Source organism: Oratosquilla oratoria, chromosome 2, assembly GCF_046742065.1.
Source record: "Oratosquilla oratoria isolate Oo_2021 chromosome 2, ASM4674206v1, whole genome shotgun sequence".
NCBI classification, from domain to species: Eukaryota; Metazoa; Arthropoda; class Malacostraca; order Stomatopoda; family Squillidae; genus Oratosquilla; species Oratosquilla oratoria.
In genome coordinates, this window is record NC_134778.1 from 26,490,986 (window position 1) to 26,516,593 (window position 25,608).

Here is a 25,608-nt window from a genome sequence, read left to right on the forward strand (position 1 = left end):
GGTGCTTAGAGTGAACTCTCTAAACGAAGAGGAAAAGGAGAAGGAGTACAAGAGGAAGCTGAAGGAGGAGTGGGAGGGAGTGAAGGATAGAGTGGAGGTAGGTGTGGAGGAGGAATGGGGATGGTTCAAGGAGGGAGTCACAAAGTGTGCAAGGATGGTGTGTGGAACAAGAAGGTCAGGAGGAAATAGATAGAAGGGTAGTGAATGGTGGGATGAGGAAATGAAGAAGGTTGTAGAAGAGAAGAAGCGAGCTTTCACAGATTGGTTACAAAGTAGGACGAGGGAGTCATATGAGACGTACAGGGAAAAGAAAAGAGAAGTAAAGCAAAAGGTAAAGGAGGCAAAGAGGAGAGCAGATGTAAAATGGGGTAAGAGTATGACAGAAAATTTTGAAAGTAATAAAAAGATGTTTTGGAAAGAAATTAAGAGAGGAAGAGGAGGCGAATCAAGTAGAGAAGAAAAGGTAAAAGGTGCAGATGGAGAGATGATAATGGAGGAGAAGGCAGTAAGGGGAAGATGGGCAGAATATTTTAGGGAGTTGCTTAATGTGAAGGAGGATAGGGAGGGAAAGATAGCTGCAGTGGGAAATGCTAAGAAAATGAGAGTGATGAGTGAGGAAAATGGAGGAGAAATAATGAAGGATGAAGTGAAGGCAGCAGTTAAGATGATGAAAGCAGGTAAGGCACCTGGTCTGGATGGATGCCATGCAGAATGTCTTAAAAAAGGAGGTATAGTGATGGTGGACTGGTTGGTGAGGTTATTTAATGTTTGCTGGAGAGAAGGTAGAGTGCCAGAGGACTGGAGGAGTGCGTGTATAGTTCCACTTTACAAGGGAAAGGGGGACAAGTGTGAATGTAGTAGTTTCAGAGGGATTAGCTTGTTAAGTGTAGTTGGGAAGGCTTATGGGAGGATCTTGATTGAGAGGATTAGGAGAGGAACAGAGGGAGTAATTGGTGAGGAACAGTGTGGGTTTAGGACAGGTAGAGGTTGTGTAGATCAGATTTTTGTGGTAAGACAGATATGTGAGAAAGCTATAGGTAAGGGGAAGGATGTTTTCTGGGCCTTTATGGATCTGGAAAAGGCTTACGACAGGGTAGACAGAAAGGCACTGTGGGAGGTTATGCGGATATACGGGATAGGAGGAAAGCTTCTGGGAGCTGTCAAGAGTTTTTATGAGAGTAGTAGAGCTTGTGTCAGGATTAGAAATGGAGAGAGTGGTTTGAGGTAAAGGTGGGACTTCGTCAGGGATGCGTTATGACACCCTGGCTGTTCAACTTATACATGGATGGGGTGGTGCGAGAGGTAAATGCAAGGGTAGTGGGTCAGGGATTGGAGATGGTTAAGGAAAATGGAGAAAAGTGGGAGGTGAGCCAGCTGTTGTTTGCGGACGACACTGCGCTTGTGGCAGGATCGGAGGGATTGAGGAAGCTTGTGACAGAGTTTGGGAGAGTGTGTGATAGAAGAAAGCTGAAGATAAATGTGGGTAAAAGTAAGGTGATGAGATGTACAAGGGGTGAAAGTGGCAGTAATCTGGAAGTGAGCATTAAGGGAGAGCAACTGGAGGAAGTGGATAGTTTTAGATATTTGGGTGCAAATGTGGCAGGAAAGGGTGGAGTGAAGGTGGAGGTAGAATGTAGATTGAGAGAAGCGAGTAAATGCCTTGGTTTAAAAAGTGTAATGAGGAATAGGAATCTGGGAATGGATGCTAAGAGGAGACTGTATGAAGGAGTGATTGTGCCAACAGCACTGTATGGAGCAGAAACATGGAACATGAGAGAGGAAGAGAGAAGGAACTTGAATGTGTTTGAGATGAAGTGTCTGAGAAGTATGATGGGGGTTACTAGGCTAGATAGAGTGAGAAATGAGGAAGTGAGGAGGAGAACAGGGGTGGAAAGGGAGCTGGGAGATAGGGTGGATGAAAGAGTATTAGGATGGTTTGGACACATGGAAAGAATGAGTGAAGAAAGACTAGTAAAGGAGGTATGGAAGGCAGATGTGGAGAGAGTGAACATGAGGGGACGTCCTAGGATGAGATGGATGGATGGGGTGAAGGGGGCTTTGGGGAAGAGGGGAATGTCGGTTGAGGAAGGACGGGAGAGGACAGAAGATAGGGGTGAATGGAGAATGGTTGTATATGGAAAATGTTGTGATGCATGAGGTGGATTGGACGGGGGAATGGAGGTGAGGTAGTGTGTGTGAGAAAAATTTTTTGACGCAGCCCAAAGGGATTTCTCCCCGTCCTCTCCTTTATATGGGGGGATGGAAAGGGGGGGTCGCCGATTTAATGAAGCGGCCTTGCTGTGGATGTGCTGTGTCCTGCGACACTGCTTCTGACCCAGGGCAGTGGACAGGGTGCGGGGATGACCCGTCATCTAGGAGGTGCTAAGATGGGGGGGAGGGTGGAGGGGTGTGGAGTGTTTTCGGGGATGAGATGGGTGGGAATGTTTTTGTGCTTTGTCCTTTTTGGCTACCCCCCTGGTAAGGGGGAAAAAAGCCTTGGTATATGTATGTATATATATTCATATATACATATATATACATACATATATATATATATACAAATATATATATATATATATATTCATATATACATATATATACACATATATATACATATATACACACACATATATATATATATATACACACACACACACACACACACACACTTTCAACGAACGGACGGCTTGAAGAACGTTCTGAAGAAAAGTGCAGATTGTGGATCCCAACGCAAAGAGAAGTGCCTTTTTGTATTTGCAGGGTGGGGGGAAATTGCTCGTGGGGTAGTGGGAAAGTAAGGAAAGAGGAGAGGGGAAGGGATTGCTGGGGAAATGGAAGGTAATGAGGAGGTGGAGGACTTGGCCCTAACGGGCCGCCGAAAGGTGGACAAGCGACCGCAAGACGAGCTGGAAGATGACGACATGTCTAATAGGAATGTGAAGATTAGAAGTATAGATAGGAGCAATACAGTAGAAAGTGATGAGAATATTTTCAAGGGATTTAAAGAGGGTGGGGGGGACACAACCCCCCCCGACTGACAAGACTAGAAGAGAAGGTCGATAAGATGAACGAGGACTTGGAGCGTAGGTTCGGTAATGTTGACAGTATGATACGAAGAATTGAAAAATTGGAAGAACTAGAGAGGGCGAACAAAAACTTAACTAAGGAAATTGAAGAATTAAAACAACAGTTAAAAGAAGTAAAAGATGAGAATAAAGTCTTAAAGGAGAATAATATGGAGAACAAGGAGGGTTGGAAAAAAATTCATGAAAATAGCAAGGTGGCATTCACTGACATAATCAGACAGCAAATGAATGAACAAACTGAAAACTCAGTTATTAAAGTGATGAGACAGAAGGAGAATATAGTAAGAGATTTAGCAGACAAAAAGAAATGTATAATTATATTAGGAATGGAAGAGAAACATAACCCAGATAGAACCACAAGAATCAAAGAGGAAAATGAAAAAGTAAGAAATTTACTAGAATTAGTTCAGGAAGATGAACCAGAAATTATGAAACAAATCGAAGAGAAATTCAGGCTAGGGAAATATAGTACAGACAAGACCAGACCAATCAAGATTAAATTCAGGTCACAAACTACGGCTGAGAATATCTTATCCAAAACAGGGAAACTAGCAACAAGTGAACAATATAAAAAGGTATGGATAAAAAGGGAAATGAATAAAGAGGAAAGAGAGGAAGAAAAACAGAAAAGACTTGAAGCAAAGGAAAAAAACGAGATAAGAACGGAGTCAGAAAAAGAGAGATTCTATTGGAGAGTAGTGAATATGAAACTGAAGAAAGTCGACATACAAGAGAAAAACAAAAGGGAAACAGAGAACACAATGGAAGTGGCAGAAAACTAAGAGTGTCTTACACAAATATAGATGGATTAATAACAGGATTGAATGAACTGAATGATTACTTGAAAGAAAAAGAACCAGACATAATGGGAATTGTAGAAACAAAATTAAAAGGTCCACTACCACCCAACAGTGTAGGACATGATGCATATAATTATTGGATTAGAAACAGAGTGAAAAAGGAAGGGGGTGGAGTTATGTTCCTAACTAAGAAGGATATAAACGTGAAGGGTGTCACATATGGAAAGAATACAGTAGAAATGATAATGATGGAAGTAGAAGACAGAGATAAGAAGAACAGAAAGTTTGTGATAAATTATGTGCCCCCAAAAACAACCTCATGGGAAGAGAGTGAACATAAAAGTATGTTAGAGGACACAAAGATAACATTAAACAAGATAATGGAAGAGGGAGGAAAAATAGTTATGATGGGCGACTTTAATTGCAAAGAAATCTGCTGGGAAGAAATGACAGTAAAGGGTGGAGACGGCTCATGGGGTAACGCTCTACTCGAGATGGTTACTGAACATACAATGACACAATGGATACAGGAGAACACTAGGTATAGAAATGAAGAAGAGCCATCGAAACTAGACCTAGTAATTACATCCGAACCTAGAATAGTGGACAAAATTGAATATAAAACACCAATAAGTAAAAGTGACCACATACTGATTGAACTGGAACTTAATGAAGAAAAATATATGAAAAGAAATGAACAATACAGAAAAGGAAGAATGATGTATGGAAAAACAAACTTTGATAAAATAAGAGAATTCTTTCAAAAGGAAAACTGGGAAGAAATATACAAAGAAGAAACAACAGTAGAAGAGAAATGGAATATTTTGACAAAAATTTACAAAAAAGGAGTGGAAAAGTATGTCCCAAGACAAAAACAAGAAAAAGAATATGTAAAATGCTGGTACAACAAAAGCTGTAGGGAGTTAAAAGACAATAGTGACAAAGCCTGGACCAGATGGAAAAAAGACAGAAGACCTGAAAAATGGAAAATATATACCTGCTATAGAAATGAATATGTACAAATGTGCAGAGAAGAAAAGAGAAAATATGAAAAAGATATCATAGAAAAGTGTAAAGATCAACCGAAACTATTCTACAGATTTGTAAACAATAAACTGAAAAACAAACAGGACTTGGAGAAATTAAGACAGGAGGGAGTTGAATACACTGAGGAAATGGAAATGGCGGAAATTATGAACAAACATTTTAAATCAGTGTTTACAAGGGAGAACATACAACCTGAAGAGAACGAATGGAAAGAGAAAGTCCCCCCTATGGAAGAAATAAAAGTAACAAAGAATGAAATATTAACACACTTGAGTAATCTTGATGTCAGAAAATCGCATGGACCAGATGAAATAGCAAACTGGATACTAAAAGAATGCAGGAATGAACTGGCAGACAAAATACATAGCATAATAAATAGTTCCTTGAAAGAAGGAAAAGTTCCAGAAGATTGGAAAAAAGCAAACATAGTACCTATATACAAAGGAGGAAATAAAGAAGAACCTACCAACTATAGACCAGTCTCTCTAACAAGTACAATAGCAAAACTTTGTGAAAGAATTATCAAAAGTAGATGGGTAAAATATTTAGAAAAAAACAAAGTGTTAAATCCAAGGCAATTTGGATTCAGACAAGGACAATCATGCGTCACCAATTTAATATGTTTCTATTCAAGACTAATAGATATAATACAGGAAAGAGATGGATGGGCAGACTGTGCATTTTTAGATCTAAAGAAAGCTTTTGACAAAGTACCACATAAGAAGTTGCTTAAGAAATTAGAAACTGAAGGAGGAATACAGGGCAAGCTACTAAATTGGATGGAGGACTTTTTGCAAGAAAGAAAAATGAGAGTAGTGATAAGAAACCAGCACTCAAAATGGGATGAAGTAATAAGCGGTGTTCCGCAGGGAACAGTTCTGGCCCCAATAATGTTTGCTATATATATTAATGATATGGATGAAGGAATAGAAAGCTATATGAGCTTCTTTGCAGATGATGCAAAACTACTGAAAAGAGTGAAAACTGAAGAGGATTGTGAATCACTACAGAGAGATCTAAATAAAGTACAAGCATGGAGTAGGAAATGGGAGATGGAGTTCAATACAAAAAAGTGTAGTATAATGGAATTTGGAAAAAGCAAAAACAGAATAACAGGAGCATATAAATTGGGAGAAGAAGGAATAAAAAAAGTAGAAAATGAGAAGGACCTGGGAGTCATTGTTATGAATAATATGTCACCTGAGAAACATATAAATAAGATTTTCGGAGAGACTTATAATCTAATAAGAACGATCAAAGTTGCATTTACATACCTGGATGAAGAAATGGTGAAGAAAATCCTAATCACCCTGATAAGACCAAGATTGGAATATGCAGCAATGATATGGTCACCAAGTACAAAAAAATGTATAAAAAAACTTGAAAGAATACAAAGAGCAATTACAAAACTGGCACCAACACTCTCAAAACTATCATATGAAGAGAGACTAGCAAAACTTGAACTACAGACACTAGAGCAAAGAAGAGAGAGAGGAGATTTGATAGCTATTTACAGAATCATGAAAGGCATAGAAATTACTGATAGAGAGAATCTGATAAAATGGGATGACAGAAATACAAGAGGACACGGAAAGAAAATAAAAAAAGACAGCTATAGAAGAGATTTGAAAAAGAACAGCTTTCCTCACAGAGTAATAGACAGTTGGAACAAGTTAGATGAGAAAGTGGTGTGTGCCAAAACAATACATGAATTTAAAAATAGTTTAGATAAAATGAGATATGAAGACGGGACCCCACGAGCATAGCTCCCCTTCCCGTAAAATACAACTAGGTAAATACATATATATATATATATATATATGTATATATATATATATATATATATATATATATATACAGGGTCTAACAGATAAATCCGTACAAACTTTGAAGAGTTTTTAAGCACTTAAAAAGTAACATATGGCAATTCTGAGTTTCCAGATACTTCCATTTGTCTAATAATTTAGCCAGTTGTATACTAGCACCGGTGCAATAAACATTAAGCAATGGAACAAGCCAAACGTTTAGCCATATGCGAACTTCGTCGCGCGGGTCACACTCCTAGCTCCATAATAAGGATGCTAAAATACTCCAGACAAACTGTTTACGATGTTTGTAAACGTTTTGATGAGACCGGCGAAGACCAACGAGCTGCTCACAAGCCCAGAAGGGGCAGAATTCTAACACCTCGCTTTTTAGCTGGTCTCAAGAGAAGTGTCAATGCAAATCCAGCCTTACCATTATCGACATTGGCAAAGAAGAGAGGTGTCAGCACAATGACAATTCACAGAGTATTAAAGAAATTGGGATTAACCTCATTCTCACAAGGAAAAAGACATCTTTTGACACGAAAAATGAAAGAAATCCGCTTGACCAGGTGCCAAAAGCTGTTGAACTGGATGAAGTCGAATGGCTCAGTCATCAAGTTTTTTTCCGACGAGAAGATTTTCACGGTTGATGCGACTTTCAATAAGCGGAATGATCGCTGGATAGCCTCCTCATCCTCAGAGGTTCAACACAAGACAACGACGAAGAAACCAGCAAGTGTCATGGTGCTCTGTGTGGTGTCAACTGAGGGGGACGTCTTCACTTACTTCTTCAACAACAAGGAGAAAGTAAATGCCATTGTCTATTGCAAAGTTCTAGAAGAGAAAATAATACCCTGGATGAAAGATAAGGCTAGTGGCAACCAGTTTGTCTTCCAACAAGATTCGGCTCCAGCCCACACAGCGAAGAGGACCACCAACCTTCTCGAAGGGTCAAATGTGCAGTTCTGGAACAAAGAGTTGTGGCCCTCAAATTCGCCAGACCTAAACCCTTTAGATTATTATTTTTGGGCGCGAATTGAGGCCAAGGCATGTGACAAGCCACACAGAAGTATAACAACCCTGAAGACAGACATCAAGAAGGCTGTGGGTTCATTATCAAAGTCTGAGATCATCAACGCTGTATCCAAGTTTTGTAAACGCGTTGAAAGCGTCATAACAGCTGAAGGTGGTTACATTGAATGAAATCATTGTTCTTATTGCCTTTTCTAAATATACTGAAAATTTCATAACTCTGTTTATCATAACCCGAGATATAAATCTTAAAACATGTGATAAGAAGTTGTACGGATTTATCTGTTAGACCCTGTATATATAATAAATATATAAATATACTATATATATATATATATATATATATATGACACACAGGAACCCACAGTCGGAGAAAATAAACTTTGAATAAAGAAGAATCCTATATTTCAGCTATCAACTGTAGCCCTCTTCAGGAAAGTACATAGAGTAGAGTACAGGGTGGACTTATAAACTACAGAGAGGAAGAGATGTGGACAGATGACCTCACTCAGGCGCGGGGCAAACTGGGGTGGCGGAGGAGGGAGGGGGTGAGGAGGAGGGGGGTTGTAATGTCCGTACCAGCTTGTTAACTGCCGCGCGTGAAATAATGTCAGGTGTCCACTGCCCTTTGGAAATATTAATATTAGGGCATTCCTCAATTAATGCTGATTCAACTCATTCCCTATCCTCTTTCACATTTAGCGACTCCCTAAAATACTCTGCCCACCTTCCTCTCACTGCCTTCTCTTCCATTATCATCTCTCCATCTGCACCTTTTACCAGAATATCTCTACTTGATTCACCTCCTCTTCCTCTTTTAATTTCTTTCCAAAACATCTTTTTCATTACTTTCAAAATTTTCTGTCATACTCCTACCCCATTTCACATCTGCTCTCCTCTTTGCTTCCTTTATCTTATGCTTAACTTCCCTTCTCTTTACTTTGTACCTCTCATACGATTCCCTCGTCCTAATTTGTAGCCAATCTATGAAAGCCTGCTTCTTCTCTTCTACGCCCTTCATAATTATATTCTAAGCTTTCAGTTTGCTAAGTTATTAAGAAAGTTATTATTCAAGAAGTTTGCTTACTTATTATTTAGGAATCTAAGTTATCATTTAAGAAAGAAAATTATTAAACAAGAACATCTTAAATCTTATTAATCCATAAATCTTTCTTTGTTAATCATTAGAGTGGCACTTCCCACTTAAACCTTTTCCCTTACAGGGGCAAGAAAAATTACTTAGTAGTAGTTCACTAAATTACTAAGCGACTGTGTGACTTTAATAACTAAATGGCTAGGTGACCAGGTTACCTAGAATGGCTCTTGCATTGTCAAAGTGCTTCACCAACTTTTGTCAGTGAGCTTCATGTTCTTCTGATGTCGTGAAGGTGAAGGTAATTGAAGGAAAAGCTTTTACTGCAAAATTGAAGAGCTTTAGGGGCTAGAATAGGTTCAGCATTAACTCTTGTTCTTTGAATGCTTGTTCTGGCAGCTAGCTTCTTCACACTTCCACCAATGCCATCGCAGGGACCTTTACCGCGGGTCATTGCAAAGAAATACCTTTCTGCTTCAATATCAAAATCTGTCTTGGGATACCAAAGGTTAATGAAGTTCTTTTAATTCTTATATTGGGTAGTACACCCATCACTGAAGTAAAATATAATGATTTTATGAGACGACTTTGAGAAATTTATTGGCCTTGTTTGAAAAAGGTGAACATGCTGATTACAGTCAGAAATTGCTACAAAACTTTGGTATTGTAACTCATTGTTTTTATGGTAGTAAACAACAAATGGATGTAGTGATGCTTGGCAATTATTCCAATGAAATAACTGGGCTCCATTTTGCACAATAAAAGAATAAAACTCTGAAAAGTCCCCCACAATTACAAATAAAGTTTTCCAGTTTTGAAAATTTCCTGGTGTTTTTATGACCACCTTCCGAAATCCGACAAAAATGTCCCATTGTGTAAGGATATTCTTATAGCCACCATATACCATATCAAGCATTGCTGCAATGGATGAATATGATTCAAAGAGTAGGGCACAGAGAAAGAGGAGGTTTAACCACTTTTGGGCCTGGGTTATGAAGATGAAGAAGTGCCCAAAAGAAAGTGTGCAGAAAAACTATGCTCTTCATAACGAATTGACCAGAATGAGTTTCCCCAACTTTATGCCTCACTCAAAAAATTAATCAGTAACAGCCACAATTAAGAGATTCCATAGGAAAATATTGGGGTTCAACAATATGTTACGAAATAACAAAATTACATGTACTCTGATGACGAGTACGATCTCATAATAGATTTCGACAGAGAAATTAAAGAGGAAGAATAGGAAAAGTTTGAAACATTATTTTGCAGGATACAAGAATTTTACTAAGACTGGTGGTAAAAGCTGTCACGAGGAATACCAAAAGTATTACACTGATCGGAAATACAATATCAAAAACTGTAAACTCAAGGAAAAACAGTTTTTTAAAAGGGTTAGAGAAATGAAAAAATGTGAAGAGAGGAGAAAAAAGGAACATACGGAAAAGGAACGGGAAGCCAATACAGTCCGAACAAAGTAGACAAGGAACGCAAGAAAGGGGAAAGGAAAGCCAATAGAGCCCGTAAAAAAGAAGACAAGGAACGCAAGAAAAGAGAAAGGGAAGCTGATAGAGCTTGTAAAAAAGATGAAATAGCAAAAAGGAGCAAAATATAGCAAAAGTTGAAAAGGGCCCAGGAAGTGCAAATTCGGAAACGGATTAGGGAGTTAAATAAACAGGGATTAACAGTGAAGTTAACTGATGATGAACAAATCATGTTAGAAGAATTAAGGCAGGAGAAGAAAGAAAAGCATATCATTAGCAAAATTGCGCAAACTACCAAGAATTTGCCCGGTAAGTTACATGAAGATGGAGTTATTTGTCATAGCATTGGTAAATCTGGTGCTTTTCGATGTAAACTGTGCGACACGCTGCTTTGGGCAAAGGAAAACAGGATGTTGTGTTGTTCTTTTGGACAAGCCATTTTCAAGAACTTAGCTCCTTTGACTGGAAAATTATTAGAACTTTATAGTAGCCAGACTCCCCTTTTGGAAAGGTTTCTTTCAAATATCATTGCGTTTAACTGCCTTTCTTGCTTTACTTCCTTTGTGACACCCACCAAATTACAAGATCACCCTCAAAAATTTTTGGTTTATAAAATTAGGGGTAATATCTATCAAAGATTGGGTTATATAAAGCCGCATTATATGACAGAAGGGATGAAAATAGAAAACTTCAAAAAATCAGAAAACGGTATCGGTGACATGAAAACAAAGGATTGTGGACAAGCGAAGACAAGTTTTCGTGTTGGCTAAAGTAATTACTGGCAAAAACAAGAAGAGTTCCTAGATTTGTATTTCTATTATGATCAGGAACAACAAATAAAATTGTGCACCCAACAAGTTACAAAGAATATAAACTGTAAATGCAAAACCGTAGAATGGTAAAAAAAACACAAGCTAGATATGAAAGGGAGTTAAGGAAAATAGATGATAACAAAAATATGTTAGAAGTTTTGGAAAGATTCATTTTGGCAAGTAATAAGACAATTGGAGCTCTCTTAGTGGAATTTGAGAGTGCTAAGGAACTAATGGAGACTTATATGAAACAACAGGAAGTTATACCTGAGGTCACAATAACATTAAAGTCAGCTGAGGGGGTGAATACTAAGGAACACAAAGGCATTTACAACTTGCCTACAGCGAAAGCTCAAGTAGGGGCTATAGTGGATTTGGACCTGTCTGTCCCTGCAAACCTACAAGTTACCATACATTGTCCCAAAGTAGATACGAAATATGATACTTTCATTCTAAGTCACACAAACTACTTTTACGATGTATTACAATATCCACTACTAATACCTCACGGAGATAAGGGTTACATGCACAATTTGAAAAGGCAATAGAAGGTAAACGCACTGAGTTCAGCTAAGATTAATGTACCAAAGGATGGTAAAAGATTATCACCATGTATGTAATACCTTTACACTGAAAGAAAGGATGTCTTCAATTATTTGACTAAAGGACGCATGCTTTTCAGCAATTTGTCATAAATAATTGCATTAAAGTAGAATCACACAGACTATGCTTTATAGTTGACAACCAGGCATCTATACGCAGAGAAAGGGGCCAAAGAATTATAATCCCACCAACTTTTGTGGACGGTCCGCGTTATATGAAACAGTGCCAACAGGATGCATGGGCATTCATAACACACTACAGGAGTCCCAATTTCTTTATTACGTTTACGATGAATCCAAATACCGGCTGCTGTGACAGACCCAATTTAGTTAGTTGGGTGTAAGTTAAAAAAAAATAGAGGCTTTTATAGATGATTTTTTTTTTTTTTTTAAGGAATGTCCCCTTTTGGGGCTACAAGTAGTAGAACTCCTAATCCCATCCCCGTCCCATTTTTTGTTGCCTTTTATGACTCAAGAGGAAAGACTTGGTGGTAGCATTCTCTTCCCCACCACAGGGTCGGCGAAAAAAAGAAATGAATATTCAGAGAAATGGTACAGGACAGTAACAAGGGGTTGGGGGACAGCATAATGAAGGGATAGTTGTAGTATAAAAGTGTCATAATTTCTCTATGACAAAGTTTTCCTCTATCACAGACAAAATGATGTGTGGCTCTGGTTCGTAGGGACCCTACAGTATCAATTGCATGCTACTTTGCCACAATAACATGCAGCCAATATCCCAGATGGAGTATAGATGATGCTGTGATGCATGAGGGGAGTGGGTGGGGGATGGGGGTGAGGAAGTATGTACGAGAAAAAAAATTGACACAGCCCAAAGGGATTTCTCCCCGTCTTCTCCTTTTCTGCATGGGGGGATGGAGAGGGGGGGGGGTTGCTGAATTTATGAAGCGGCCTTGCTGTGGATGTGCTGTGTCTTGGGACACTGCTTCTGACCAAGGGCAGTGGACAGGATGCAGGGATTAACCATCATCCAGGAGGTGCCAAGATAAGAGGTAGGGAGGAGGGTGGAGGGGAGTGGAATATATAGGAAATGGAATGGGTGGGAGTGGTTTCTATGCCTTTTTCTTTTTGGCTATCCCCCGTGTAGGGTGAAAAAGTCTTTGGTATAGGTATGTACTAAAAATCACATTTTTGGCAGAGTTAAAGCATTTCTATACAGCATTGAATGGCAAAAACAAGGACTGCCTCACATTCACATTCTTTTATGGATGGAATATAGGGTAACAGCGGAATTTGTTGATGAAATCATATGTGCAGAAATTCCCGATAAAGAAAAGGAACCCAGATTGTACAAGATTGCAACAACTTGCATGATTCATGGGCCTTGCATTGGTTTTGATGAAACTAATGTTTGTTGTAAGGAAAGGTTAAAGAAGGATGGCGTTTGTGGTAAAAACTTTCTAAAACCATGTCGGAATGATATATTATTTGGAAATAACAATTATCCCCTATACAGGCATTGTGCTCCAGGAGAGGGGGGCTTCACGTTCGAACGTAAGATCAAAGGAAAGACCATTACTGTGGCTAATTCTTGGGTCGTATCCTATAATCCTTATCTATACCTAAAATACAATGCTCACATCAACGTGGAGTGTTCGAACTCCATCAAGTGCATAGTGTACGTCACAAAGTACATAAACAAGGGGTGTGATAAGATTCTATACACCAAACATAAGGAAGGCGAGCCGGTAAACAAAGTGCGTAACTACCTCGAGGCAAGGTACATAAACACAAACAAAGCTACTTGGAAGATCTTCAAGTTCCCAATCCATAGGAGCTTCCCACCGATTACTTCGCTCAACTTGCACTTGGAAAATGAGAATGAAATTTATTACAGGGAAACTGATTTGGAGCACAAGATCAGCGAACAAGCAAATCAAGATACCCAATTAACAGCATTTTTCAAGCTTTGCAAATTGAACGAGTTTGCTAAACCCTGTATTACCCCGAAGTTCCATGTCCCTTTGTGTACGATAAAGACAAGCAAATGTGGCATGAGAGAATGACAAAAACTTCATCTTTGGGGTATATGTGAGCCATCGACACTAAGACGGTTGAATTATTCTACCTCAAAATGCTCCTGACACACAAAAAAGGTCCTACGGGTTACACAGATCTACGTACAGTAGATGGGGTCCTTTACATACCTTTCGGGAAGCTGTAAAAGCAATGGGTTTGTTAAATGATGAGGAAAAAGGTGACAAAAAGAAGCCAAATGACTATAGGCCTATAAGTTTGACTTCAATCGTAGGAAAAATAATGGAAACTAACATCAGAGATGCTATCGAACATCATTTAGAAAGTAACCGTTTGATAAATGATAGCCAGCATGGTTTCAGACGGAAACGTTCTTGCGTGACTTACTCGAATTCTACAACACAGTTTTCTCGAATTATGACAAAAGAAACAATATAGATTTAATATATCTAGACTTTGCAAAAGCTTTTGATACCGTCCCACACGAAAGACTACTTACTAAATTAGCTTTACACGGAATAAGTGGTAGCCTATTAGGTTGGACTAGTAATTGGTTGAATGGTCAAAAACAGAGAGTTGTTTTAAATGGAAAAACTTCTAGATGGAAAAATGTTACATGTGGAGTTCCTCAGGGTTCCGTTCTTGGGCCACTTCTATTCATAGTATATATAAATGATATAGACCATGGACTAAAATCTACTGTTTCCATATTTGCTGATGATACAAAACTGTGCGGAGTGGCAAATGATCACTCAAACCAATTAGTTATTCAAGAAGATTTAGATAAATTACAGCAATGGTCTGAAAAGCGGCTAATGAAATTTAACACAAGTAAATGCAAGGTAATGCACATAGGTAAAAATAACAGTAAGTACGATTACAAGTTATTTGGAAATTCGTTAACAAAAGTGGATAGTGAAAAAGATCTCGGCGTAATTATCAGTAACGACCTCAAATCATCTAAGCAGTGTATTTGAGCCTCTGAGAAAGCAAATACGATTCTAGGACTGATTGCACGATCTTTTGATTTCAAAAGTCCATCACTCGTTTAGTACGTATATATACGTTCGGGAGGGAAAGTGTTTAGTACGTATATATACGGATGATCTTTTCTTTTACTTCACGGCACCTAAACTTGTAGAAATGGTTCAAGATGTCTTTTCTATTCCTAAATATGATTTTGAAAGCTCACTCTGATTTTTATTGTATTGCTGTGGTCTATTTCATTGAATGTATCCATGACCACGAGTGATTTATTGAAGAAATAGGTATTTTTATAGAAATATATCAGTGGTGTCATGATTACTTATCAATATACTCAAAATCCTGTTTAGTAGATCAGCTATTTTTATATTATTCCAACTTGAATAGCAATTTCAAGGTATTTTGTGTTCATGCGTAGAGTCATCGTCGGTTGTGTTGGCACCCCTGCGGCGTGATAAGCCGGCCATGCATGCTATCCAGACGCGCTGTCACATCTTCCCTGCTCGCACGTGTTATCCTGCACCATGCCCCGGGGCTTGACATCGGCGGAAATAGAGAGTGTTCTCTATGACGATAATGTCGCAGAGTTGGGGGACAGTGATCTCTCTGAGGAGGACGATAATGATGACTCTGATTACATACTATCAGACAGGGGGAGTGATGATGAAAATGAAAGTGAGTCTGCTCCTGTTCATTCCAGCAGGAAGCGGAAAAGGGATGATGAGGAGTCTGGGTTTGTAGTAGGTGCTTCCTCACTATCAGCTTCTCAGCCACTGCATGACCTCGCTAGCCAAGCGCAAACACCATCTACATCCCAGGCTCAACACCAAACAATAAATGTTGATGCTGATGTACAATGGGAATGGAGAGATGGGAATGACTTTTTGCCTACAGATTTTCAGTTTGATCTTCCTGGTCGTGGTATACCACATGGACTCGTTCATGATTGCAGCACAGAGAGTGAGTATTTTCGGTTGTTTTTCACGGAAGACATAATGGCTCATATAGTCAAAGAAAGCAACAAGTTTTATGGTTTTATGATAGCAGGTAAAATACTCCACCCACACTCTCGTTTCTTGCAGTGGCAGGAAACAGATATAAATGAAATGTACTCATTTTTGGCTTTAGTTATGCTGATGGGGCTCACTCCAAGGCAAAATTATAAGGAATACTGGTCGACAGATCCACTGCTTCGCCAGCCTATTTTCAGTAAAGTCATGTCGGTAAACAGGTTCATTGCTTTGCTACAAGCCTTACACTTCCAAGATAACACTCAGCCAACTGATGATGACAAAATGAGAAAAATAAGGCCCATCTTTGACTACATTTGCCATAGTTTCAAGTCATCATTCAAACCATTTCAAAATTTAGTCATTGATGAAAGTTTGGTACTGTGGCGTGGTAATTTACACTTTCGCCAGTACATCCCATCCAAGCGCCACAGATTTGGCCTAAAAATATTTGTTCTCTGTGACTGTGAAACTGGTTTCATTTTAGACATGATTTTGTACACTGGGGCAAGAACAAACATCAAAGAGAATAAGAAGTTGGGCATATCAGGAAGCGTTGTCAGTACCATGCTTGAGTCTTACTTTGGTCAAGGACATACACTTTTTGTTGACAACTGGTACACCAGTCCTACACTGTTCCACTATCTGCATGAGAGAATGACTGGGGCCTGTGGCACAGTAAAGCCAAATCACAAGTTTATGGCGAAATTCCCTATCGGAGTGCAAAAAGGCAATGTTGTTCACAAGCAGGCAAACAACATTCTTGCAGTGAAATGGAAGGACAAGAGAGACGTTCATCTCCTCACCAGTGTCCACGAACCAAAGTTCCAAAGGAGTGAGAACATTGACCATTCCACAAACACCTTCATCGACAAACCTGAAGCTGTTATTGTCTACAATCAAAACATGCGCCTTGTAGATAAAAGTGACAGCATGATGTCATCTGTGGAATGTTCAAGGAAAACAATGAAATGGTACAAAAAGATGTTTTTTCATCTGATTGACTGTGCTGTCCTCAACGCCCATATTCTGTACCAGGTCAAAACTGGCGAGAAGCCGACACTCCAAGACTTCACAAGGGAGGTAATAAGACAGCTTCTTGAACAGTATTCAGAGCCTCTTCCTACAGCAGGACGACGACGAGCATCTCATGGTGACGACCCTACACGTCTCACAGGTCGTCATTTTCCCAAGTATATCCCACCTATAGCTGCCAAGAAAAACGCCCAAAAGCCTTGTCACGTCTGCCGCACCACCACACTCCGGCAAAAGCAACGCAAAGATACGAGGTTCATGTGTGTGCCCTGCGACACGGCTCTTTGTCTGGACCCGTGTTTTGAGGTATATCACACTCTAAAGATATACTAGAGTGGTATAGATTTGTAAATAATGTATATACTATAGAGCATAGGAAAATATGTTTCATTTGCTGCTAATGAAAGACAGAAGTTTATAATACGGAAACCTGAAAGTTTACAGTTACAGGATTTTTTTCCCCCATGGCCGTTTATAAATAGGTAAACTTGAAAGTTTAGAGGTACAGGAATTTCCCCCCTATGGCCGTTTATAATAAGGAAACCTGAAAGTTTACAGGCACAGGATTTTTTTCCCCTATGGCCATGGGATGCGTATTTGCGTGTTCAACAGTTTACAAAGGATTACAAAGGCGGAGCATGCCGACAGGAGACCTTTTGGTCCATTACTAGGTCGGATGCGGGAAATATATAAAAAATATATATAAAAAAAAACTGGTCGGCAGTTGTAGGTACATTAGCCAATACACTTTTCCCTATGTAAGCATCAATTGCCACATTATCTGTGCTGTGTTTCATTCACATGTGCATTCATATCATTCACTCATTCATTTCTGCCTCGGAACCCGAGTCCTTAGTTTCCCAGCCATACGGATTTTCATGGGATATGCTACAGTCCAGAGGTAATACACAATTATCTCTTAGATATACTTGTAAAATTGGGATGTTATGTGAACTGTACAGTAGCAGAGCAATACCAAATTGGTCGGCAGCAAATGCAAAGACACGGAAGCTACATAATAAATGGGAAAATGTGTGGGGTGTGGTCAGCAGGCAGGCGAGAGCGGGCGGGCTGTGGTATGCAGGAGTACCAACATAAAAAACATCAAATTGGTATAATGGCTTATTTGAGCAGCTGTGTACAATTTTTTTGTTGTTGGTGTTAGAAAACATGTTATGCTTGTGCAATGAAGCGATAATATTGTGCTACTTATATACACATACAGAAAATAGTCTGTACGAGCGCGATAAATTTGGTACTATGATATGACTATAGAAAGGCTAGACAAACAATCCTAAGATATATTTTACAAGAAACTCAAACTAAACAATATATAGTCACGGAAGAAGCATTCAAAGTGTGTCGGAAATAATAAATAAGAAGCGGAGATTGCATAGTACTATTCCACATGTTTCGTCTTATGCAGCACCACTCTAGTATTGCAGCCAGGCGTGAAAGGAATCACAGGAAATGACGGCCTACAGGAAACACTCAGATATCGCATTTATATTGTTGAAATCAGCTATTTTTTTCCAATTTTATTAGACAATAATATTATTTGGCCAAAATCCAACCCCACGTGACCTGTTTCACCCCTATAAAGCAACACTGTACGGGTTAACAAGCTATATAAATCTTTAGTTCGTCCACATTTGGAATATGCTGTTTCCGTATGGTCACCGAATCTCATTAAAGACATTGACAGACTGGAAAAAGTACAACGGCGAGCCACAAAACTGATTCCAAATAGCAAAAATAAATCATACGAAAATAGACTAAAACATATGAATCTGTTTTCCCTAAAAAAGCGTAGACTCAGAGGTGACTTGATACAGGTCTAAGATTTTAAAGGGAATTCACATCAAAAGTGACAAAATTTTCACATTGAATGAGAATCAGACAAGAAACAATGGTTTCAAACATTCCGGAAATAGATTCAATTTGGAAGTAGGTAGAAACAACTTTGCCAACCGTGTAGTTAATGAATGGAATAAACTTCCTGCACAGGTAGTGCAATGTAGTTCAGTTCCAAGCTTTAAGAATTATTTAGATAAACACCTGAGCAAGATGCTGTAACGATTATAATTTATTTTATATTATTTGTTTTTGTTTTATAATTTGTCTGTCCGATTTTCATTTATTATTAGTTATATGCCAATTTATCATTATTTACTATTTACCTGTTTGTTTATTATTTAACTATTCCTATGCATTTATTTATGTATTTTATTTATTTACATTATTATAGTTTTTATTTATCATTTTATTATTATTATGATTTTTTTCGCATCCAACCTAGATATGGACCAAAAGGTCTCCTATCGGCATGCTCCGCCTTTGTAATCCTTTGTAAGAAAACTATAATTGAAATTATAAACCACACCAATGATCGCTTGCAATTGCGTGCTACATATGCAAGTATGTTGGTGTTTTCTGATTCGGAAGACCAATCAGATAACTGGAAAGAAACAAGGGACTTATTTGTGAGCAATTTCTTAAGAAGTTTGGGTTTAGAAGAATACATACATACATATACCAAGGCTTTTTCCCCCTTACAAGGGAGGTAGCCAAAAAGGAAAAGGCATAAAATCATTCACATCCATTCCATCCCTGAATACACTCCACACCCCTCCACCCTCCCTCTTATCTTAGTACCTCCTGGATGATGGGTCATACCTGCACCTTGTCCACTGCCCTGGGTCAAAAGCAGTGTCGCCAGACACAGCACATCCACAGCAAGGCCGCTTCATTAAATCGGCGACCCCCCCTCTCTGTCCCCCCATGCATAAAAGGAGAAGACGGGGAGAAATCCCTTCAGGCTGAGTCAAATTTTGCTCACACATACTACCTCACCCCCCATCCCACCGCCCATTCCACCTCATGCATCACAACATCATCCATATACAACCATTCTCCATTCACCCCTGTCTTCTGTCCTCTCCCATCCTTCCTCAACAGACATTCCACTCTTCCCCAAAGCCCCCTTCACCCCATCCTAGGACGTCCCCTCATGTTCACTCCCTCCACATCTGCCTTCCATACCTCTTTTACTAGTCTTTCTTCACTCATTCTTTCCATGTGTCCAAACCATCCTAATACTCTTTCATCAACCCTATCTCCCAACTCCCTTTCCACCCCCATTCTTCTCCTCACCTCCTCATTTCTCACTCTATCCAGCCTAGTAACCCCCATCATACTTCTCAGACACCTCATCTCAAACACATTCAAACTCCTTCTCTCTTCTTCTCTTATGTTCCATGTTTCTGCCCCATACAGTGCTGTTGGCACAATCACTCCTTCATACAGTCTCCTCTTAGCATCCATTCCCAAATGTCTATTCCTCATTACACTCTTCAATCCACCAAGGCATTTACTCGCTTCTCTCAATCTACATTCTACCTCCACCTTCACTCCACCCTTTCCTGCCACATTTGCACCCAAGTATCTAAGACTATCCACTTCCTCCAGTCGCTCTCCCTTAATGCTCACTTCCAGTCTACTGCCAATTTCACCCCTTGTACATCTCATCACCTTACTTTTACCCACATTTATCTTTAGCTTTCTTCTATCACATACTCTCCCAAACTCTCACCAACTTCCTCAGTCCCTCCTCCGATCCTGCCACAAGTGCAGTGTCGTCAGCAAACAACAGCTGGCTCACCTCCCACTTTTCTCCATTTTCTTTAACCATCTCCAATCCCTGACCCACTACCCTTGCATTTACCTCTCGCACCACCCCATCCATGTACAAGTTGAACAGTCAGGGCGACATAACGCATCCTTGAAGTCCCACCTTTACCTTGAACCACTCACTCTCTCCATTTCTAATCCTGACACAAGCTCTACTACTCTCATAAAAATTCTTGACAGCTCCTAGAAGCTTTCTTCCTATCCCATATATCTGCATAACCTCCCACAGTGCCTTTCTGTCTACCCTATTTTAAGCCTTTTCCAGATCCATAAAAGCCCAAAAAACATCCTTCCCCTTTCCTATAGCTTTCTCACATATCTGTCTTACCACAAAAATATGATCAACACAACCTTTACCCGTCCTAAATCCACACTGTTCCTCACCAATTACTCCTTCTGTTCCTCTCCTAATCCTCTCAATCAAGATCCTCCCATAAGCCTTCCCAACTACACTTAACAAGCTAATCCCTCTGAAACTACTACACTCACACTTGTCCCCCTTTCCCTTGTAAAGTGGAACTATACACGCACTCCTCCAGTCCTCTGGCACTCTACCCTCTCTCCAGCAAACATTAAATAACCTCACCAGCCAGTCCACCATCACTGTACCTCCTTTTTTTTTTTTAGACATTCTGCATGGCATCCATCCAGACCAGGTGCCTTACCTGCTTTCATCATCTTAACAACTGCCTTCACTTCATCCTTCCTTATTTCTCCTCCATTTTCCTCACTCATCACTCTCATTTTCTTAGCATTTCCCACTGTAACTATCTTTCCCTCCCTATCCTCCTTCACATTTAGCAACTCCCTAAAATATTCTGCCCATCTTCCCCTTACTGCCTTCTCTTCCATTATCATCTCTCCATCTGCACCTTTTACCTTTTCTTCTCTACTTGATTTGCCTCCTCTTTCTCTCTTAATTTCTTGCCAAAACATTGTTTTAATACTTTCAAAATTATCTGTCATACTCTTACCCCACTTCACATCTGCTCTCCTCGTTGCCTCCTTTACCTTTTGCTTTACTTCTCTTTTCTTTTCTTTGTACCTCTCATATGACTCCCTCATCCTATTTTGTAACCAATCTGTGAAAGCTCACTTCTTCTCTTCTACAACCTTCTTTGTTTCCTCATCCCACCATTCACTACCCTTCCTTCTATTTCCTCCTGTCCTTCTTGTTCCACACACCATCCTTGCACACTTTGTGACTCCCTCCTTGAACCATCCCCATTCCTCCTCCTCCACACCTAGCTCTACTCTATCCTTCACTCCCTCCTACTCCTCCTTCAGCTTCTTCTTGTACTCCTTCTCCTTTTCCTTTAAAGAGTTCACTCTAAGCACCTCCCTACCTTTTGTCCCTTTCCTCTTTCTCCATCTATCCTCCACTCTCAACTTACCTTCCACCAAAAAATTATCTGATATTCCCCCACCCTCTCCCCTTAGCACATGTACATCCTTAACTCTTCCTATCATAGTCCTATTTACCACTACATAATCCATCAACGCTCTATCTACCACCCTTCCATCCACCACCCTCTCCCATGTGTACTTATGCTTGACTTTCTTCCGAAACACTGTATTTGCTATCATCAACTCTCTTTCTAGACACATTTCCACCATCAACTCTCCACTACGATTCTTTCCTGGAACTCCACATTTCCCAACCACTCCATCAATTGGACCACTTCCTACCCTAGCATTAAGGTCTCCCAGTACTATTACGTTGACATTTCTCCCTAAATCCTCTATGTACTCATTTAAATCTATCCAAAAGGCCTCCCTTTCTTCTACACTCTTCTCACTGCCAAGCCCATATGCACTTACAAAGACCCACATCTCCTTTCCCAGTTTCACCCTTCATCCACATTATCCTTGAGGAAACCTCCTTCCACTCCACTACACGTTTACCTATCTCTTCACTTACTAGAATAGCCACCCCTTCCCTCCCTCGTCCTCTCTTCACTCCTGATAACCTCCCACTTACACTCCCAAACTTACACTCACCCTTCCCTTTCAACTTAGTTTCACTCAAAGCCAACACATCCATCTTTCTTCTCACAAACATACTACCTATCTCAAATTACAAACAAAAGGATTACAAAGGGGGAGCATGCCGACAGGAGACCTTTTGATCCATATCTAGGTCGGATGCAAAAAAAAAAAAAAAAAATCATATTAATAATAAAATAATAAAAACTATAATAATGTAAATAACAAATAAATGCATAGGTATAGTTAAAATAATAAACAAACAGGTAAATAGTAAATGATAATAAATTGACATATAACTAATAATAAATGAAAATCAGACAGACAAATTATAACAAAACAAAAACAAATAATATAACATAAATTATGATCATTACAGCATCTTACTTAGGTATTTATCTAAATCATTCTTAAAGCTTCTAACTGAAATACATTGCACTACCTGTGCAGGAAGTTTATTCCATTCATTAACTACACGGTTGGCAAAGTTGTTTCTACCTACTTCCAAATTGAATCTATTTCCGGACAGTTTGAAACCATTGTTTCTTGTCTGATTCTCATTCAATGTGAAAATTTGGTCACTTTTGATGTTGTCAATTCCCTTTAAAATCTTAAAGACCTGTATCAAGTCACCTCTGAGTCTACGCTTTTTTAGGGAAAACAGATTCATGTGCTTAAGTCGATTTTCGTATGATTTATTTTTGATATTTGGAATCAGTTTTGTGGCTCGCCGTTGTACTTTTTCCAGTCTGTCAATGTCTTTAATGAGATTCGGTGACCATACGGAAACAGCATATTCCAAATGTGGACGAACTAACGATTTATATAGCTTGTTAATGAGTGATGGACTTTTGAAATCAAAAGATTGCGCAATCAATCCCAGAATCTTATTTGCTTTCTCAGAGGCTGAAATACACTGCTTGGATGATTTGAGGTCGTTACTGATAATTACGCCGAGATCTTTTTCACTATCCACTTTTGTTAACGAATTTCCAAATAACTTGTAATCGTACTTACTGTTATTTCTACCTATGTGCATTACCTTGCATTTACTTGTGTTAAATTTCATTAGCCACTTTTCAGACCATTGCTGTAATTTATCTAAATCTTCTTGAATATCTAATTGGTTTGAGTGATCATTTGCCACTCCGCACAGTTTTGTATCATCAGCAAATTTGGAAACAGTAGATTTTAGTCCATGGTCTATATCATTTATATATACTATGAATAGAAGTGGCCCAAGAACGGAACCCTGAGGAACTCCAGTTGCAACACTTTTCCATCCAGAAGTTTTTCCATTTAAAACAACTCTCCGTTTTCGACCTTTCAACCAATTACTAGTCCAACCTAATAGGCTACCACTTATTCCATGCAAAGCTAATTTAGTAAGTAGTCTTTCGTGTGGGACGGTATCAAAAGCTTTTGCAAAGTCTAGATATATTAAATCTATATTGTTTCTTTTGTCATAATTCTTCCCTTTTACTCTCATCTGTACCACATCCACGCACCTTAGGGTGCTGTTCCGAAAACTCCCAGACCCTCTTATGCCTTTACTTTTTCATTTAGGAATGTCCCCTGTGGGGCTACAAGGAGAAGGATGCCTAGTCCCACTCCCCGTCCCTTTCTTCTCGCCTCTTACGATCCAAGTGGAAATACTTGGTGGCATTATTCTTTTCCCCCACCACAGGGAATTCCCCCACAGCAGAAAATGAATACTCAAGAGAAATGGTACAGGACAGCAGCAAGGAGTTGGGGGACAGCATAACGGAGGGACAGTCGTAGTATAAAAATGTCATCATTTCTCTATGAAGAGTTTTCCTCTATCATAGACAAAATGATGTGTGACCCTTAAGTATCAACTGCATGCTACTTTGCCACAATAACAAGCAGCCAATACCCCAGACGGAATTTAGAAGAATACAATGATGAAATCTACTTGGATGCGCTCAATGACGTACAACAACAGGTTTGGAACTGTGGCGGTGGTGAGATAAGCGCTTATGCATTGCCTCCTTCAAGTGGGAAAGAGAAAACCAAGTCATTAGACATGAAAAAGCTTATAATACCGATAGATTGCAAGAAGAGGTTTCAGAGAAGATTGTATTACTTAACAAGGAACAGCATGTTATTTACGATACCGTAATGGAGTGTGTAAATAACAGGCGTTCTGGCAGTTTTTTCCTGAATGCCCCTGGCGGGACAGGGAAATCGTTTGTGTTGAACCTGTTACTGGATACTATGCGTGCAAATAGTGAAATAGCATTAGCTGTTGCTTCCTTGGGTATTGCTGCTACAGTTTTGCACGTAGGCCAAACGGCCTATGATATATTAAAAATTCCAATAATGGAGCACAATGAAGTGAAACCGTGTAGCATTAAGCTAAATTCAGAGCTTGCAAGGCTGATTAAGATGACTTCACTTATAGTTTGGGACAAAGTGGTGATGACTAACAAAAATACAATAACTGCATTAGATTGCACTCCTAAAGACATAACGGGTAACAAACATTGTTTTATGGATGGCATTCCATTCATGTGTACAGGTGATTTTCGACAGATTTTGCCCGTCATCATAGGCGGGGTAAGAATGAAAAGTTGAAGTATAACATCAAGAACGCGTTTTTCTGGGAGGATTTACGTAAGTTCGAATTAGTACAAAATGTTAGTTTGAAGGCTGAGGATAGAGAAAACAGGACATTCGCAGAATTTTTTTTACGGATTGGCATGGGTGAAACAGGTAGATTCAGGTTTCCAAAGAAATTTGGTATTTTGGTCAAAACAAGGGATGATGAAGTCGAAAAGGTCTACGAAGAGCTCGAAGCTAACGCCAACAGCTATCTATATTACCAAAAAAAAGCCATAACATGTCCTAGAAACGAAGACGTGGATTACATATAGGTGACCTATGAAAAAATCAAAGGTGGTGAGCATATATACAGGAGGATAAACCGATCGGAAATGATGAAATTGAAATTGAAACTTCGCTGTATGACAAAATGAATTCTCCTTCTATTCCATTAAACGAGTTGAAACTAAAGGTAGGATGTGTTATCATGATAAGGTGAAACCTATGTCCACCTAAACTTTGTAACGGTACCCGTATCATGGTTACGAATCTGGCAAAGAACATAATTGTTGGGAAGAT

The 25,608-nt window shown here is 39.3% G+C and overlaps 1 protein-coding gene across 2 annotated transcripts in view; it reads right to left on the minus strand.

The window, feature by feature from the left end:
* Positions 1 to 25,608, minus strand: part of LOC143037852 (uncharacterized) — a 143,388-nt gene that overhangs the window by 35,385 nt on the left and 82,395 nt on the right. Inside the window, exon 5 of one of the 2 annotated variants that reach the window (XR_012967526.1) lies at positions 9,085 to 9,359. The exons of the other annotated variant lie outside the window; for it this stretch is intronic. The gene's annotated coding sequence lies outside the window, so the exon portion shown is untranslated. The remainder of the gene's footprint in view (positions 1 to 9,084; positions 9,360 to 25,608) is intronic. 2 annotated transcript variants of the gene reach the window in all.